Source organism: Amblyomma americanum, chromosome 10 (genome assembly GCF_052857255.1).
Source record: "Amblyomma americanum isolate KBUSLIRL-KWMA chromosome 10, ASM5285725v1, whole genome shotgun sequence".
NCBI classification, from domain to species: Eukaryota; Metazoa; Arthropoda; class Arachnida; order Ixodida; family Ixodidae; genus Amblyomma; species Amblyomma americanum.
This window is the reverse complement of record NC_135506.1, coordinates 62,395,010-62,411,800: the sequence shown is the minus strand read 5'-3', so window position 1 is coordinate 62,411,800 and position 16,791 is coordinate 62,395,010. Positions and strand designations below refer to the sequence as shown.

At 47.3% G+C, this 16,791-nt stretch overlaps 1 long non-coding RNA gene across 3 annotated transcripts; it reads right to left on the bottom strand.

Annotated features, from left to right (window-relative positions):
* Positions 1–5,073: 5,073 nt before the first annotated feature.
* LOC144106158 (uncharacterized) lies at positions 5,074–16,568 on the bottom strand. 3 transcript variants are annotated; one of them, XR_013308923.1, is made up of 2 exons: positions 16,213–16,568; positions 5,074–5,240 (listed from the first exon to the last, which is right to left on the bottom strand). It is a non-coding gene; the product is annotated as an uncharacterized LOC144106158 (long non-coding RNA). The 3 variants fall into 3 exon arrangements; XR_013308922.1 differs by lacking the exon at positions 16,213–16,568 and adding an exon at positions 11,806–13,732; XR_013308921.1 differs by having other exon boundaries at positions 5,076–5,240; positions 16,191–16,568.
* Between the last annotated feature and the right edge of the window lie 223 nt (positions 16,569–16,791).

Sequence of the window (16,791 nt, the reverse complement as noted above, 5' to 3'; positions counted from 1 at the left end):
CATGGCCAGGAAGGCCTCGAATGTCACCGCGGCATTTAGACTTCGTTCCGACGCTTTTTCCTTTCTCATGCAAGAAGGCCGAATGGGCAAGTGCTGTGAGCCGCTTTCAACGCGCGATGGAGCGGACAACGAAAAAGAAGCTACGAGAGCACTCACGCATGGTGCTAGAATTTTTCATAATCTCCAATGGAAATTTCCTTGTTTATGCCTCTACACCCTGGCCAATTCCCCGGTGTATGTGCCATATATTAAGAGGCAGAAGAAGAAGAAGGTGCGTTATGCGTGTGTTCGAATCATATCCATGATGAAGAGCGCTGCGTTGTATCGCCGGAATGACTCAATGTGCGCCCCTCGCGCTCGTCTTTAAGGACGTGCATGCTTGTTCAACCTATGCAGCAGTGTGCTGTGGGAAAATAAAGTGAAATTCTAGCGGAGCTGCCATGTTGTGAGTACGCTAGAGCTTTTGTAGTTCGTGTAGCTATTCGGCAGCGCTTGAGCACAACGATTGCTTGTGAAAACTGTTGTCCCCAGTCGTTTTCTGTGCCACGGCGTGCACGATGTAGTATCCACCTTTTAATGGATGGCAGGCATACACAGCGGAAAACGCCAACCTCACTGATCGGGGATATTTTATTGAGCATTATGTTCCGAATGTAGCCTTCATCTCTGAAGCGGCGGCCCTTGTTCAGCTGGCGTTCGCATCGCATGCCGGTTGATCAGAGATACTGAAGAATTTGCTCTTCGGTGGGCACAGCAGCCTGCTTCGGACTTCGCACCGAGCCATCAGAAAATCGGAATCCTCCAGGTACCAGGTGCTGCCCAGGACACGCCATCGTTGACAGATTCCAACAAAACGTGCTCCGCAGCGGCACTCAGTCCGGCCAGGTTGGGCGCACAGTATCCTTCCGGTGAGCTTCCAGCGTTGTACGCGAGGTGGCAGCACAGGAATATGAAAAAGGCCTTTCACCCACTTGGACATTCGGCGGCGAGAGTGAGCGGAATCCGCTACCACGGCAAAGATTCCGCCGAAATACCCAGCGGAAAGGCCGATGGGTCCAGGACCGAATTTTGCCGCCAGTAAAAAATCCGCCGAATCTCGTCAGCCAATAGAAAGGCGAGTACCCGCGGCGACAAAGATGGCGGCGTCCTTCGATGCAGGACGCCTCGCTTCGGGCTGAATTCGTCGCTGTTACTGCCTTTTTCAGCGCGTTCACTGGCCATAAAAGATCCAGCAGTCTTTCGCTTTGTCTTATCTCGCCCATAAGAAAACGTTTGAGATAAATGTGCTTTAATTTTTATTTCGGGTGACGATTCTTCTCCTTTTAGGCTTATGAGGGGCGTCGGTTTGTTGACAATAATGGTTCCTCTCTTATCCACCAGATGGCGCCACAAGGCGTTTAAAGTGTTAGAAATGGCGTAACGTCCCACAAAATAGCTGCATTTAGCGTACGCGAGCGTGCATACGGTTTTGGTATGTAGACAGCATGGATTAACCTCTTGCCAAATCTGTGTACGCCGTGAGCAGACGACACACAGACGATGAGCGGAGACGCGGTGGCCGGGAAGTGTGAACGAGAGAACACTTCGGCGGCCGCGGATTCCGTTCCCTCTCGCCGTCGAATGTCGAAGTGTGAATGCGCTATCAAGCGGCGGAGGAAGCTCCAGCGGCTGGAGCGGCGAGGTTCGAACAAGTTGGAAATTTTCGCGGCAGCACCGCATCTCAGCCAATGAAGGCCCGGCGTTGCCACGCGAGTTTGTACGCCGCAAGTACAAACTGAATTGCGTTCTTTTGCATTTCTTTTGTTTTTTATCTTTCCCTGGCACCTGTTTCTGTATCATTTACACTTGACTGTACATTGGATACAATGCTACTGCTCCTTAGCCAATTGTGTGTCACTTCTTGGCTCATATCATATATGTACCCTCTGGTGACTTCCAAAATAAAGGTGAAAGTTAGCACCCATACCGACCACTCCTGTGTTTTTGTCTATGTTTCTGTCATGCTGGCCTTACATTGGCTAAGGGTTGGAGGACTAGGGAAAACAAAGCAATTTTCATTGGCCAAGCACCGTTATCACTCAACAGAGAAGAAATGTCCTTGCAGGCGATCACAAGCAAAATGCAGCAGACGGATGCACATCAATGATATGCCCCGTGCAATGCTTTGAGAATGCCTTAAACAAGATGATGCTGCCGAACAAGGAAGCCTCGCTGAACAACTGCTCAATGCCGGTAAAGAACCCAAGCTGGATGAGCGGCTCAGTGATGGCACTATTCTGAATACGGTAGCAAATACAGAATCAGAAGACAATACAATGAGCACAGTTTCATGGTGAAGAGTTAGGTCAGCGCAAAGCGCAGTACTATGCATACTGTAGCCCAGGAGTCTCTTCATACCTTGTCGCATTTTTGGAAGGCCGTACAAGATGCGACAGTGTACTTGAAAAATCACCAAAAATTTGCCTAATATCGACTGCACTACACACTGCTAGGCACAGAAGCATATTTAATTTACAAGATTTTTCTGAACCCACGTTATTCATCATCATTAATTATTACAGCCAACTTGCTTTATTGAAAATATTGGTTGAGAACCAAAGTGTTAATTTCAACAAGACATGACTGAACTGTATGAGACAGGACTTCCATACCTCTTAGCTGTGTTCTGCAACTTTCAATTTGTCAAAGAAGGTATGGAGGTAACACTTAGAAATTCTATCACAGCTGTGTGAAGAACTGCATTCCATATATCCTGCACGTCACCTTTCTCAAGTTGACTAAGAAAATAGGGCTAATCAGCTGCCCATGCCATTAGCCAAGCTAACATAAGCAGCCCAAGCTAAATGGAAAGCTCCTTTAATGATGGATGCAACTCCCAATTGCATGCAGGACATTAAAATATGGCGAAATCTAGTGCCACAGGAATTATGAACGACCATGTTCAAAATGCATAAAAAGCGTTTCTGGTCTATGTACCCTAGGCTGCAGTGTCTGGAAGAAAATTAACAATGCAATTTCGTTTATGGAGCCCTTTTAATTAATGAAACTGCATTCCAATGCATACTTATACAGCCCAGCATAAGAAAAAAGTAAGTCAAGAATTGTTTTTACTCATTTACGAAGCTCCAAAACATTTTCCAATGAAGTCTCAAAATGTTTTCATCACCAAAGGGTGCTGTCTCGAGAATATTTCAAGCAGTATAAGCTGCAGTCCTCACTGTATGCCAGACTATTTTTTCGCATTTTTTCGTGCAGGGCACAACCTGGTGCAATCTGACCATGTGACAGGTGGGTAACAAGTGGGGGAGGGCATGTGAGGAGTGGTGCAAAGAAAAACATCGCCATGGACAGAACACACAGCTCGTGCATTCTCAATTTCAGAGTTACCGCAAGAGAGGCCGAGCTGAAGGAGGTGCAGGTTGTATGAAACAGAGATGAATCTCAGAAATATCAAACAACATAAAAGTTGACCGAAAACTGGAGGAGACACTTGAACTGAAGGGTATGACGATATAGCGTTAATGGGTTAATGTCCATATATTCAGAACTGGTCACTCTTTACTTTAAATTCATACATTGCTGAGGGTCCTCATACCCCTCATCGTGCAGTGCTGTAGCAGTAAGGCGATGCGCCACTGCCCTGGAATGGCAGGTGCTGCCCCAGTGGGAACTGAGAGACACGAACTGATCTTCTTGAGAAACCTTTCGCGATCAGTCATTAATTTAACAGCCACCTGCCATGGTGGGCACTTCACAATCTGGTGGGCAGGTTATGACGATTCCACAAACCGAACAAAACCAAAGTGTCCTACATGTCCCCTAGGTTGCTCCTCTGGGGATCATTCGTGGATTTTTCGCTCACGGAAAATGATGCCGATGACGACACTGGAATTTTGCGCGACATGAGGACCTTACCGCTAGCACATTAAAAAACACTGGGAGGAAAATTGTCAAAGGTATCAGAAGCTAGTGTTTCAACAGGCGGCACGAAGATATATAAGACTGACCAGTAACTGTTGAAATGAACAAGAAAATGAAAAAAAAAATGCAGCATGTGAGGATAGCTGGGAAGAAACTGAAGAGCATGGAAAACAATTTGTGGCAATCAATGGAGAAAGTGTGATAGTATTGTTAATCCCCGCGTCAATCGATTATATTTCTGATTCCGTCACGGTAGAATTAACTCAGACTTATAAATACCTCGGCGTAACAATGTCCAATGGTCTAACCTGGAATGCGCATGTGACAAGTCATATCATCCGCTAACAGAAGCCTTGGATTCTTAAAACGACATCTACGCCATGCACCACAAAATGTAAAATTACTTGTCTACAAATCACTTGTCTGTTCTAAATTAGAATACACCTCTGCTATTTGGAGCCCAAACCAAAATTATATAACAAATTCTCTGGAATCAGTACTCAGTCAGGCCACAAGATTCATATGTTTGTGCTATTCATATAATGTGGACCACCATATATAATGTTAATATATCGTATAATGTTAGTATATATAATATTCATATAATGTTAGTAGGTCGTCATTAACAGCAGAGGCAGGCTTAACATCTCTAGCTTGTACATGTGGTATCACTACTATGTGCTTGTTTCATAAATTTTATTACAGCTCACTTCGTTCTCCGCCCTACATCAATCCACCGGCACGCATTTCCCCCCGCATCGGTCATCCCCTTCAAGTTGCCCGGCCTCGTACGCGCACTACTACATTTGAATCGTCATTCTTTCCACGTTCAGCCACGGACTGGAACGGCCTTCCACACGACATCGCCGCAATCACCTGTCCAACAACATTTGTGAATTGTTTAAAAAATATATTTAACAGCGTATAATTTATGTCTTACGTGTTTTCTTTGTTTATTAAATCTGTTTTATACATGTAACCCGCCCCTTATGTAACACCCCCAATCCCGGAAGCCTTTAAGGTAATAAAGTGAAGTTAATTGCAACTACAGAAAATGTGTCACATTGCCAGGTCGTGCCAAGTCCTCACATCATTGCCAGTGCATAGGTTAAGCGATGCACCACTGCATTGGCCAGCGACTGTCTCAAGCACAGCCACCAACGGGGCTTGCGAGACCCAGGTCACTCTTTCCAAGCAATGTGACAAAGAATAGCTCCCACAAGCCTCATTTTTGCACAGACAGTTCTTCAGGACGATGTATATTTTGCTCATAGGACTTCTGTTCTCCGGATAGTTGTCTGCTCAGTTCCTTGTCTCCCCTGCGAGTGAACAGGGGATAGGAGGCAGGTAAGAAGAGGGGACAACTGGAAGGTGGAGAGATAAAATCCCTCTAAACACTACTTGACACGGTTGGTGGGTGGAGGATTTATGATGCTGCTGCCGCCGAGGGAGGCTTCAAGAGCCTCCCAATGTTATCACACTAAGATGCAGCATTTCTTTTTACTCATCGGCTACTGAAGAAGAGCATTTCAACAGTAGGAAAGGGAATTTGTTGGCGAAATCTCTCTCACAAACAGATACAATCGAATAACCTTTTATTGATATATTTCGACATGCCAAAGCAACACCATCGGCCATGAGGCACAGCATAATGAAGGCCTCCTCTTGGGATTCCATAACGAGCACCAAAATGTCAGTACACATAATTTGTGCACTTCGCCTCCATTGAAATGGTGCCATCATGGCCAGGATTGAAACCATAACCTGCAATCTAACAAATGAATGTCATGGTCACTGCGCCACAACTGCGTATCACTGTTTTCAAAGTGCAATTGAGGCCCTTTATGGTTTGATGCCATTAGAGAACAAAGCATTGCAGAGGAGCCCCATTTCTCCTGTAACATGATACTAAGCAATGTTTTGGGAACCTGCCCGGCACCTGATCAGGACACACTTGCCAAGGTCATCTACCTGACAAACATTTGGACAAATGACCTTCGAAAACACATCATGCTGCAGTTCACATTAAAAGGCACTAGCGACACCACAAGTGCTGACATTCCAAGGATGAGTCGTTGGGCATGTACAGAAGAAAATGTTCACAGCGTTCAGACAGATGAAGCTGATATGGTTGGTAGCTAGCTGCCACTCCTCACAGAAGTGCAAGCTGTCAATAAATGTGCAATACCTTTTACCCCATGGCCTTTGCTTCATTCATTTATACCTCCTGTTAGGGCTTTTAAAGAATGCGCACATTGCTATAGAAATCCCAGTGGCCTGCCTCCCGCAATCCTGGCTTCAGAACACTGCATACATTCAGGCGTTGCCTTGTCACTGCGAGGCCAATGACAAATGTAAATACAACTGACCAGGCATTTCTGAAAATGACGGCAGCTTTCAATTTAAGCCACAAGACATTTTGTTACATTGTATTTGCATTACCTATCAACACAATCAAAGTTTCACTGCAGCACTTCTTCACCCACCCACCCCCCAAACCCCTTCCACTGAGGCCCCTATGGTCAAAACGCACCGCAAAGATAACGAATGGTTATAAAAGATTTATTTCAATGCAATAAAATTCCATCATATACAAAATATTATTCGACAGCACATAGTTTTTAGCAGTACTGTCAGAAAACCTGCATGGCCATTGTCCTGCACTTTAAACAACGGCGAGACAGGTCTAACAGAGTAAAGGTATAGGGCAAAGTTGACGCTCCCTTTAGAACATTATGGGGAGGAGGGGGGCCCTGCCCTGCCCCCCCCCCCCCCTCCCCCCCGTGCGCACGTCTATATGATGTAGACCATAGAGTTTCTAAATATTAACTAGAGGGAAAGCTGGCAGCCTTGTGGGCATCCAAGGAGGACATCCAAGGTATGCCGTGAAGACATGGCTTTGAACTATCATCTGGTAGCTTGTAGACACTTCTAAAGATCAGATTTTTTTGGTTCAGTTTCGTTTTCAATGATGTTTTTCGTGCTTTCAGTGGTGTAGTTATCCAGCTATGCAGGCAGTTCATTTCAGATCCGTAGCATGTGAAGGCTGGAACTGAACTGAACGCAGTGTCTGGCTGCATGTTGGAAAAGAAATAGCTGAAAACAGACAAAGACAAACGAAAAGGGGACACACACGAGTGCTTTCTCACAACGAAATTTTATTGGGAAGGCTGCAAAATATATATCAAAGTGGAAGCAGGCAAAAACAAAACAAAAAAGGAAGAAGAAGGGCAAAAAATTGAACTGACAATTGCGGAAAAAAACAGGTCTGAAAAAAAAAACATAAAACACATGTATGGCAGCATTATTGTTATGTGGCCCAAGGCGAGAACACAAGAATGACCCGGGCTCAGCGCACTGGCTGACGGCACAGTGCCCGCACAGAGCACCCAAGCCCAGAATATGTGCACCACCGAGACACTCCGTTAACCTCTCAACTCACAATATCCGTTGCACGGCCCCTGGTCGCAAAAACACCGTCTCTGTGTACATTAGGGCACGGCCGGGGATGGCGAGAGGTAGGACTTGAGGCGAGAGACGTGGACAATGTCAAGCTGAGCTGCACGGGAGATGGTCTCCGGGAAGGCCCGGGCGATCGCGTAGGTGACAGCGGTTACCTGGCAGAGCACACGGTATGGGCCAACATACCGGGACAGATGTTTTTTACAAAGCCCGACGCGGCGAGATGGCGACCAAAGCAAGACGAGGGCGCCACAGGAGAAAGTGACCATGAGATGGCGGCAGTTGTAGTAGTCCTGCTGTGAGGCCTGCGATGCTAGTAGTCGGGATCACTCCAGTTGGCGGGCGTGGTCTGCCCGGGCAATTGCGTCGTGTGCGTATTCAGAAGGCTGTGAAGTAGATGTCGGAAGCAGCGTGCCCAAAGGTAATGGGGGCTTGAAGCAGTACAAAAGATAGAATGGTGAGTAACCGGCAGTGCCATGGCGGGAAGATTTATGGGTGAAAGTCACGTATGGAAGGAAGCCCAGTCCTGATGGTCCGGGAAAACATATATTGCAAGCATATCCGTGAGAGTGCAGCTGAGGCGCTCTATGAGGTCGTTGGTTTGGGGATGATAGGCGGTGGTCAGCTTATGTTTAGTCAAACAGGAATAGGGAACATCGTCAACAACTTTAGACAGAAAGCAACAGCCGCGGTCGGTGAGAAGTTGGTGGGGTGCACCATTACGAAGGATGAGATCGTACAGAAGAAAGTCTGCAACATCAGTAGAAGTACTGGTAGGGAGGGCCAGCATGATAGCGTAGCCAGCGGCATAATCCATAGCAACTGCAACCCATTTGTTTCCGGACGTGGACTCAGGAAACAGGCCCAAAAGAACCAAGCCAACACGATGTAAAGGTTTGGGGGGCACATCCACAGGTTGGAACATGCCCGCTGAGAGAGTGGCAGGGCGTTTCCAGCGCTGGCACTGGTCGCAGGCACGAACATAGCGGCATACGGACTGGTAGAGGTGGGGACAAAAGAAGCGATGACGCACGCGGGCATCAGTACGCGAGACACCCTGATGTTCAGCAAAGTGGAGGTCATGAAGCTCGTGGAGGACGGGGCTGGCGGGGTTCAGGCTTCTCTGCGGTATAGTGTGTCATAATGCAGCACAAACCGGCGCACAGCAGGGACAGATGGGGAGGAGTTGAGGCGGTCAATAATAGAGTGCAGCTCAGTATCCCGTGGTTGCTCATCGCCAACGTGAGCAATAGCAGAGTACAAGAACAGGTCGGCAGCGCAGGCAGTGCAAGATGGTCAGGAGGGTCAACGGGATATTGGAAGAGGCAATCAGCATCTGTGTGTGGCCGACTGGACTTACAGACCACTGCGTAGTCATAGTCTTGTAGGCGCAAAGCCCAGCAACCTAGCCAGCCAGTAGGATCTTTCAGAGAGGTGAGCCAGCAAAGAGCATGGTGGTCTGTGACAACCATAAAAGGGCAGCTTTATAAATACGGGCAAAATTTTCTAACGACCCAAACGAGGGCCAAGCACTCTCATTCTGTGATAGCTTCTCATTCCGTGAGGCGGCTGGCGCAGGCAATGACACGTTGAGAACCAGATTGCCGCCGAGAAAGGACAGCGCAGATTCCATGACCACTGGCATCAGTGCGGACTTCAGTGGGAACGACCACATCGAAGTGTATCAAGACTGGCGAGGTGGTGAGCTTCGAGATTACAGCGGCAAAGACGTTTTCTTGTAGGGGTCCCCAGGTGAAAGTCATGTCCTTTTCGAGCAGATCACTGAGAGGGCGGGCGATGAAAGCAAAGCCTGGCACGAATCGACGGAAGTAGGGGCACAGTGCCAGGAAGCTCCGCACGTTGTTGCAGGAACGCGGCACCGGGAACTCTTTCACGGCTCAGATTTTAGCTGGATCAGGGTGAACACCCGTGGCATCGACGACGTGGCCCAAGATTGTGATCTGACGACGCACGAAACGGCATTTGGTGGAGTTGAGCTGTAAGCCAGCATGACGGAAAAGGTAAAGAATCTTGGAGAGGTCATCGAGGTGAGAGGAGAAGCTGGGGGGAAGACTATGACGTCGTCGAGACAGCAGAGGCACGTGGACAATTTGAATCCATGCAGAAGGGGCGTCCATCGTACGTTCGAAGGTGGCCAGTGCATTGCATAAGCCAAAAGGCATAACTCTGAACTAATACAGCCCATCAGGTGTCATAAACTCAGTCTTCTTACGGTCCTGGTCATCCACTGCAATCTGCCAATAGCCGGAGCGTAGATCTATGGAGAAGAATTTGGCACCGTAGAGTCAATCAAGGGCGTCGTCAATGCGTGGGAGACCCGGGTACAAGTCCTTTTTACTTATCTTGTTCAGGTGGCGATAGTCAAAACAAAAATGCCATGAGCCATCCTTTTTCATCACAAGAACGACTGGTGAGGCCCAGGGGCTGTAGGAGGGTTCGATAATGTTCTTAGCAAGCATCTTCGTAACCTCAGCGTTGATGACCTGGCGCTTAGCATGGGAGACTCGGTATGGTCGATGATGGATAGGAGAGGCATCCCTAGTGTCGATGCAGTGCTTCACAGGGAGAGCTTGGCCCAGCAGGTTATTATTGAGATCAGAATGTCTGAAAAAGATTCGAGAAGGCCTCAAAGCGGTGCAGATTGGGTGGGGCACGGGTCGGAGGGCATCATGGTCGCGAAGGCGTCCAGAGAAAGAGAGGTAGGCTGGAAATCGGCTGCAGGATTATGAGAAGGGGCGGTGTCGAATGTAGCGATTTAGCACAGTGCGAGGGGGAGATCGCAGCAATGCAAATGACAGAAGGGAGAACATGGGGATAGAAGCCGAGGTTGAGGAATGGCAGAGACAGTGCGTTCGCCTTGACGGAGGCGACTGTATAGGGCAGGGCAATGTTCCGGGTCAGCATGAGATACTCGGGGCAACAAGGTAGTCCCCATCGGGAATTGGGGAAGGAGTCAATGCAATAAAGGAGGCGCTTCAGACGGCAGGCGAGTATAGTCAGCACTGAACAAGCGGATAGAGGGATCGACATGCTCGGAACCAAGTTGTGGGAGCTCGAGTTGGAGGACACTCTGCGAGCATTCAATCAGAGCTGAATAGTCGGAGAGGAAATCCACGCCGAGAATGAGGTCGTGGGCGCAGGTGGACAAAACGGTGAACTGAACCGAGGTACTACAGTGATGTGAGCAGTACATAGTACGTCGACAGCAGGTATGCCTCCATCCATCACGTGCACACGGGAAGTTGCAGGCGTGAGCTTTGCGGAGGCGTTGGCGAAGGGCAGAACTCATCACAGATACGTGCACACCAGTGTCAATAAGGGCGATGCAAAGAAAAACCATCAACTGTGACGTCCAGTGAGTTCGGTTGGGTGGCCAATAGAGGATTTCTGGTCGGGGTTATTGATGCATCATCTAGTTTTCCAAAGTGGAGCGGACGTCGGGGGCAGCTGTCGAAAGACAGGGCAGGGCGACTGCGGTGATCGTGAGCGATGGCCTTGGGCCGACGGAGAGCGGGAATGGCAGAAGGAGGATTCAGACTGGTCTGGCTGGAAGCGGGGCGAGAAGCGGCGGTGAGGTTCAAGTCGGTAGTTGGAGAAGCCACCACAGGGAGGCTGCAGCAATGTCGAGAAATGTGTCCAACGCGGGAGCAGTGAAAGCAGATGGGTCTGTCATCAGCCGTGCGCCATTCTGCCGGATTGCGGTAATGGGGCATGGAGTAGTAGGTGGGGCGCAAGCAGGGGAAGGAGGCTGGTGGACGGCTGGGCGGCCAATAGAACACACCTAGGGAGAAAGATCTATGTTTGCCAGTTCTTGCTTCATGACGGCCTGAATTAGCGACACGATGAGCAGCGTCGTATCAGGGATGTGTGGTGGGGATATCACAAGTGCGAGCGCCTCCAGTTCATGTCCGACGAACCACGTGACCGAGCTGATGATGGGAGAAGCGTCCGAGGCCACGTGGGATGAAAATCTCTGGTCCTCACAGGAAGATGTCACGGCTGTGTTAGGAAGGCGGGAAAACGGCTGCGGAATGCAGCGGCCTTTCATTTGTTCAAATTGACGGCACTCTTTAATGATGCAGTAAACAGTGAAACAGTCTTTGCACTGCAATGAGCACGTGGCCCACCTTGTTTGTCTCACTCATGGCAGCTTCGACCTTGTGGCAAAGAGCTAAAATGTCCTGGATGTAGGCCACGAAGCTTTCTGTTGAAGACTGGGCTCGAGACACAAGCTGTTTTCTGGCAGCGAGCTGCCTGTCATCAGGCCTACCGAACAGCGTCCTCAACTTCTCCTTAAAGGTGTCCCAGATTGTTAGGTCATCCTCGTGGGTCTCGAACCACACTTGTGCTGTGACATTGAGATAAAATATGACATTGGCGAGCACTAATGTAGGGTCCCACCTGTTATAGGTGCTGACGTGTTCGTAGAGGCTAAGCCAGTCTTCCACATCCACGCCATCAGTGCCGGAAAAGGTGCCGGGCTTGCGTGGAGGAGCCATAACCATGAAGAGAGTGCTAGTGGGACTCGTTGACTCGCCGGGTTGAGCCACGGCGGAAGACCCGGTCTGACGACCACTCTGAAGGTGCGTGGTGTGCTGAGCGTAAAATCCGCACCTCCACCAAAGATGTTATGTGGCCCAAGGCGAGAACGACACCAGAATGACCCGGGCACAGCACAAGCCAAGAGCACGGGGCCCGCACAGAGCACCCAAGCCCAGAACACGCTCCCCATTGAGACACTTCGTTCACCTCTTCACTCACAATATCCGTTGCATTATTACTTCACAACTGACTCGAGGTAGGCAATCTCATTTTTGTTAAGGTAACAGATGCGTTACTTGCACAGTTGTCCCCTCCTTTCATGATATGGTAAGCTTCGATAACTTCTCTGGTCCTCTGATTACATGCTTAAGCACAGCAGTTTTATCAAAAAAGGGGCAGCATTTACACTACATGCAATGCTTAGGCAAATTTTCTAGTGCTATCAGGGTTAAAGAAGTCCTGCGTTAAAACAGGTGGATATTCAAACAGTGGCCAGCCTGCCCGACGTAGTATTTTTTACGAGACAAGGGGATTTTGTAAATTATCTGCGTTTTGCACTGTATAAACCTAGATTTGCAGTTGACGTAGCAACTGTGCTCACTTTTTAGTGCAGCTGCTTTTCTGTGAACTGACACGGGAGCAGACACAACAGTGCCCACATAGTACTGACTGGCAACCTATGCGAGAAGCAGTGCACGTATGGCAGAACAAGCTTTTTTTTTGGTGTGAGACAACACAGGCCTCTTGGTGTCCTGGCCCTTGACCCATCGCAGACACGTCAGCTACTAATTACTGATAGTAGATGCCCAGAACTGGTCAATCTGTTGACTTGTTCAAGAAAGCTTGTGGAAATTCTACCCTGGCACGACTTAAGAAGAGCAGAGTGGAACAGAAGGAGACAGTTGCATTTTTCACTACTTTGCAGTGTCCGGAGTGAAAATGAAGTAAAAGTTAAGTGGAGCTAGGGTAAACGCTACCCCCTTTTTGAAAAACTGCTGTGCTTGGTAAAGCACATAATCAGTGGACAAGAGAAAATATTGAAGCTTGCCATGTCATGAAAGAAGGAGACAACTGCTTAAGCGACGCATCTATTACGAAAAATGAAATTGCTTACCTTGAGTCAGTGTGCCCCCTTTCTTTCGTTAGTCTCTTTTGTTATATTTTTCCACCATGCAACAAATCCTACTAACCCAGTTTGACATCCTTGTGCAGTTCTCCACAGTGTCTGGTACCTGCTCGGTTTGATGACAGTTTGCCTCATCACTTGGAGCCATTTACACAGCAAGCTGGGTTTGTACAGCAAGAACTTGTGCATTGTAAGGTGACAGATGACAACAAAGTTTTTCATGAATTTAAAATGCAACAACCTGTTGCTGTGACCACTATACATATTTCTCATAAGAGTCTCAGAGACACTTGCCTTCTAGAAGTGTAAAGTACTTCGACAAGCGCCACATGTGTTAAATGCACTCGCAGACGATTGTATTTGCCTCATTTCTAAGTCTGGTGGTGCCCACGCACTGCATTCAGAAAGAGACTTCCACTTGATGATTTAATTCATGGAAATACCTGCATACTGCACTCGCCAGCATGAACATGGCCATTAATCTGTATGGCCGTATTCCGAGTTTGTGTCGTAATCAAAAGCATCAATATCTGCTGCAGCACCCATACCTGATTGGTCGAAATGCCAGAAGCAGATGTGGAGGTTCGGATGCAGCGGAAAGTATCAAAGAACACTAACCGTGATGTCACATAGATCACTCGGCACCGGATCAAAGACGGCAGCTTTCTGGATGTTTAGCTGCAGAAACCGCAGTGCAGTGACATCCTGCTGCTGCTCACAGTCGCGACCAAACCGACATCTACTTCCGGTGTTTTGAGCAATCAGGTTTGGCCGCTGCAGCAGATTGTGATGCTTTTGATTATGACACAAACTCAGAATACGGACCTTACTTGCAGTAGACAGGTTTCCGTTTCCTAATTCATGCTTTTATTTTGCAAAAACCACAAGACAGTGCCAGGACATGGTGACAGCCAGCACTTTGCATGTGCAAACAAGTTTCTCATAGAAAGGTGAAAAGTCAGGCATGATTTTCATAGCATGAACCACAGCCTATGCACGAGCATAGCGTGCAAATCCAGAATAGCAGACTACAGCAACGAAACGTTTCGATATTTCACAATGCCAAAAATGGTTTTATGGGAGTTAACGTCCCCAAGCGACTCGGGCTATGAAGGACGACATAGTGAAGGTCTCTAGAAATTTATGACCACCCGGGGTTCTTTGACGTGCACTGACATCGCATAGTGCACGGACCTATAGAATTTCGCCTCCATCGAAATACGACTACAGTGGCTGGGATCAAACCCACGTCTTTCGGATCAGCAGCCGAGCGCCACAACCACTGAGCCACCGCGGCGGCTCAATGCCAAAAACGGAAACTGAAGTGTTAAATTTTTTTCAATGAACATTTTCTCTGATATGTATACATGAGGTTCCATAGTGCAAAATGAAGGGACAAGACACAAGCGCCCTTGTACTTGTGTCTTGTCCCTTCATTTTGTGCAATGGAATCTCATATGTGAATGACCCACTAGTCTCAACCATCACCCTTCGGAAATGTGCATCTATTGAACAGAAAAAATTGTTTAACTACATTTGCTAAGATAAAAAGCCCTCTCTAAACTTAGTGCTCATTTATAACTATTTGCTTTTCTGTTCCTTTATTGCCATATACATTTTTTATTATGGGTCACTTTGACTGTAAGATGAAGTTTCCTTGATATATATTTTTCAAATCTATTTTTGCAGTCGTAGTTATGTTTTACGGCTAACAGTAGCGAGGCCGAGAAACCTCGTCGCCTCAGCAATTCCCATAGTCGAATAGCTCTTTTAAGGAGTATAGACAACTAATTAAGTATACATTGATTACCATGCGGTATCCACTTATGTATGCAAAATAATTTATATTCGAATTTCTCTGTCAGAATGCTGGCTCCGACGTCAAAGTTGCATATAGGTCACGTGGGGCGTGTGAAAACAGATATAATCACTGCTTCATTGCATTAATTCACTGCAATGCTAAGCCAGCAGCCTCAAGAACCGAAATAACGAATGAAGGAGCAGCGATTATACTGCCGTCTTCACACGCCTCACGTGGCCTATACGGAACTTTGACATCACAGAGCTGTTGAAACCAAAACCGAAATTGCATGACAGAAAAATTCAATTGTAAATTTGTTAAGAGTTGCAGGCAAATATCACGTGATTATCCATATATACCGTTTTATACAAAAAGTGCAATGGTGTCAAAGCTATGCCTGTTGTTTGTGCTGCCTGCATCTGTGGCCAAAAAGTAGTGTGTTTCTTGTGGTGAGAAGAAAATATTAAATACTTTGCCTCCAGACTTACTACATGTTACATTTGTCATGAGCTTGATTAAATGCACTCTTATAGCTGACGACACATTGTTGCTTTCTCGTGCCTTAGAACACTACACCACACAAGAAACGCTGAGTAATATGCCTCGCTTTATTTTTCCGTGCGGACTACTTGCGTACCTTTCACAGCGTTGCACCTGATGTATGAAACGGAGTAATGTGTTATGCATCACTACAATGAAGAAAACATGCCACCAAAATTACGTATCTATACTCCTTTAAGAAACTCGCAGAAACGGTGGCGCCAGCTTTCCCTTTAGGTAATATTTATAAACTCTGTGATGAAGACGATCAGTTGCTTGAGCATGACAACATGGCCTGGGCAAGGTGAATGTTTAAAAGCTTTTGTGCACAGTAGAGATGCACTTGTTAGTGAATAATTTTGTAAATAAAAACACCTGCACGCTGCAGTCAATGATGACCAAAATCGAAGGAACAGTCACAGCCAGAGTCACAGCGAAACGCTTATAATACAGACCATTGACCAGGCTGAAACTGTATGCAAACACGATCAACGGAAAAGCAGTACTGAAGCAAACAGGCGTAGGCACGTCATCTTTCACAATCGGCTAGGCCATGAGGGAAGCATCGTGAACAAGAGCAGGTTTACTCCAGACGCAAGACGTGACATTTGTTCACAAGTGCGGCGTCTTTTTCCATGTCTGCTGTTTCAAGATTGAAAGAAATGGAAACCAACCATCATATCCACCAGCAGCCTCAACTCGAGTACTATGCTTTGCCCGCACATTTAGCAGTAAGGCAATGTAAACAACTGTAAGGCACGGTTTGCTCCTACTTACGACGCGCAATACCGTACTCAACTGCGAGATTTCTGCGAAGAACATGCCGCCGACGTATGAGAAGACCGTTGCTGTGAGGCGTTTTGCCCTCCCATTCACAGATGAGGACACCAGGGCAGGCAATGCAAGCCCAGCAAGCTGCGTCTTGTGCACAAAGCAGATACACCGCATCATGTTGGAGCTCACCAGAGCCCGTGTTTGCCCGCCGCAAATCCTTTCCGGCACTGCGTCCCATCACAGATTTCATTGAGTTTTTACCACAAAATATACTGACAATAACCTGGTTTCTACTTCAGATTAACTCCCAAATTAAGCAAACGGGCAAAAGCATGAAGAAACCGACGCTACTTCTCACTCCTTTCCATCAAGGCGACTTCAATTTTGTACTGGATTGGATATGAGACGATGCGTCAACAAGGCAAGGCAACTATAGACGTCCAAATTGTTAAAAAATGAATAAAATAAAAACGACATTGCACGCATAAATTTTTTTCTCACAGTTATAAGCACATAAAGCGTACTAGTGCGCAAAATAACATTCGCAGAGTATGACACAAACGAAACCGAAACTCTTCACATCGCGCCGCTTATGAAGCGCTGA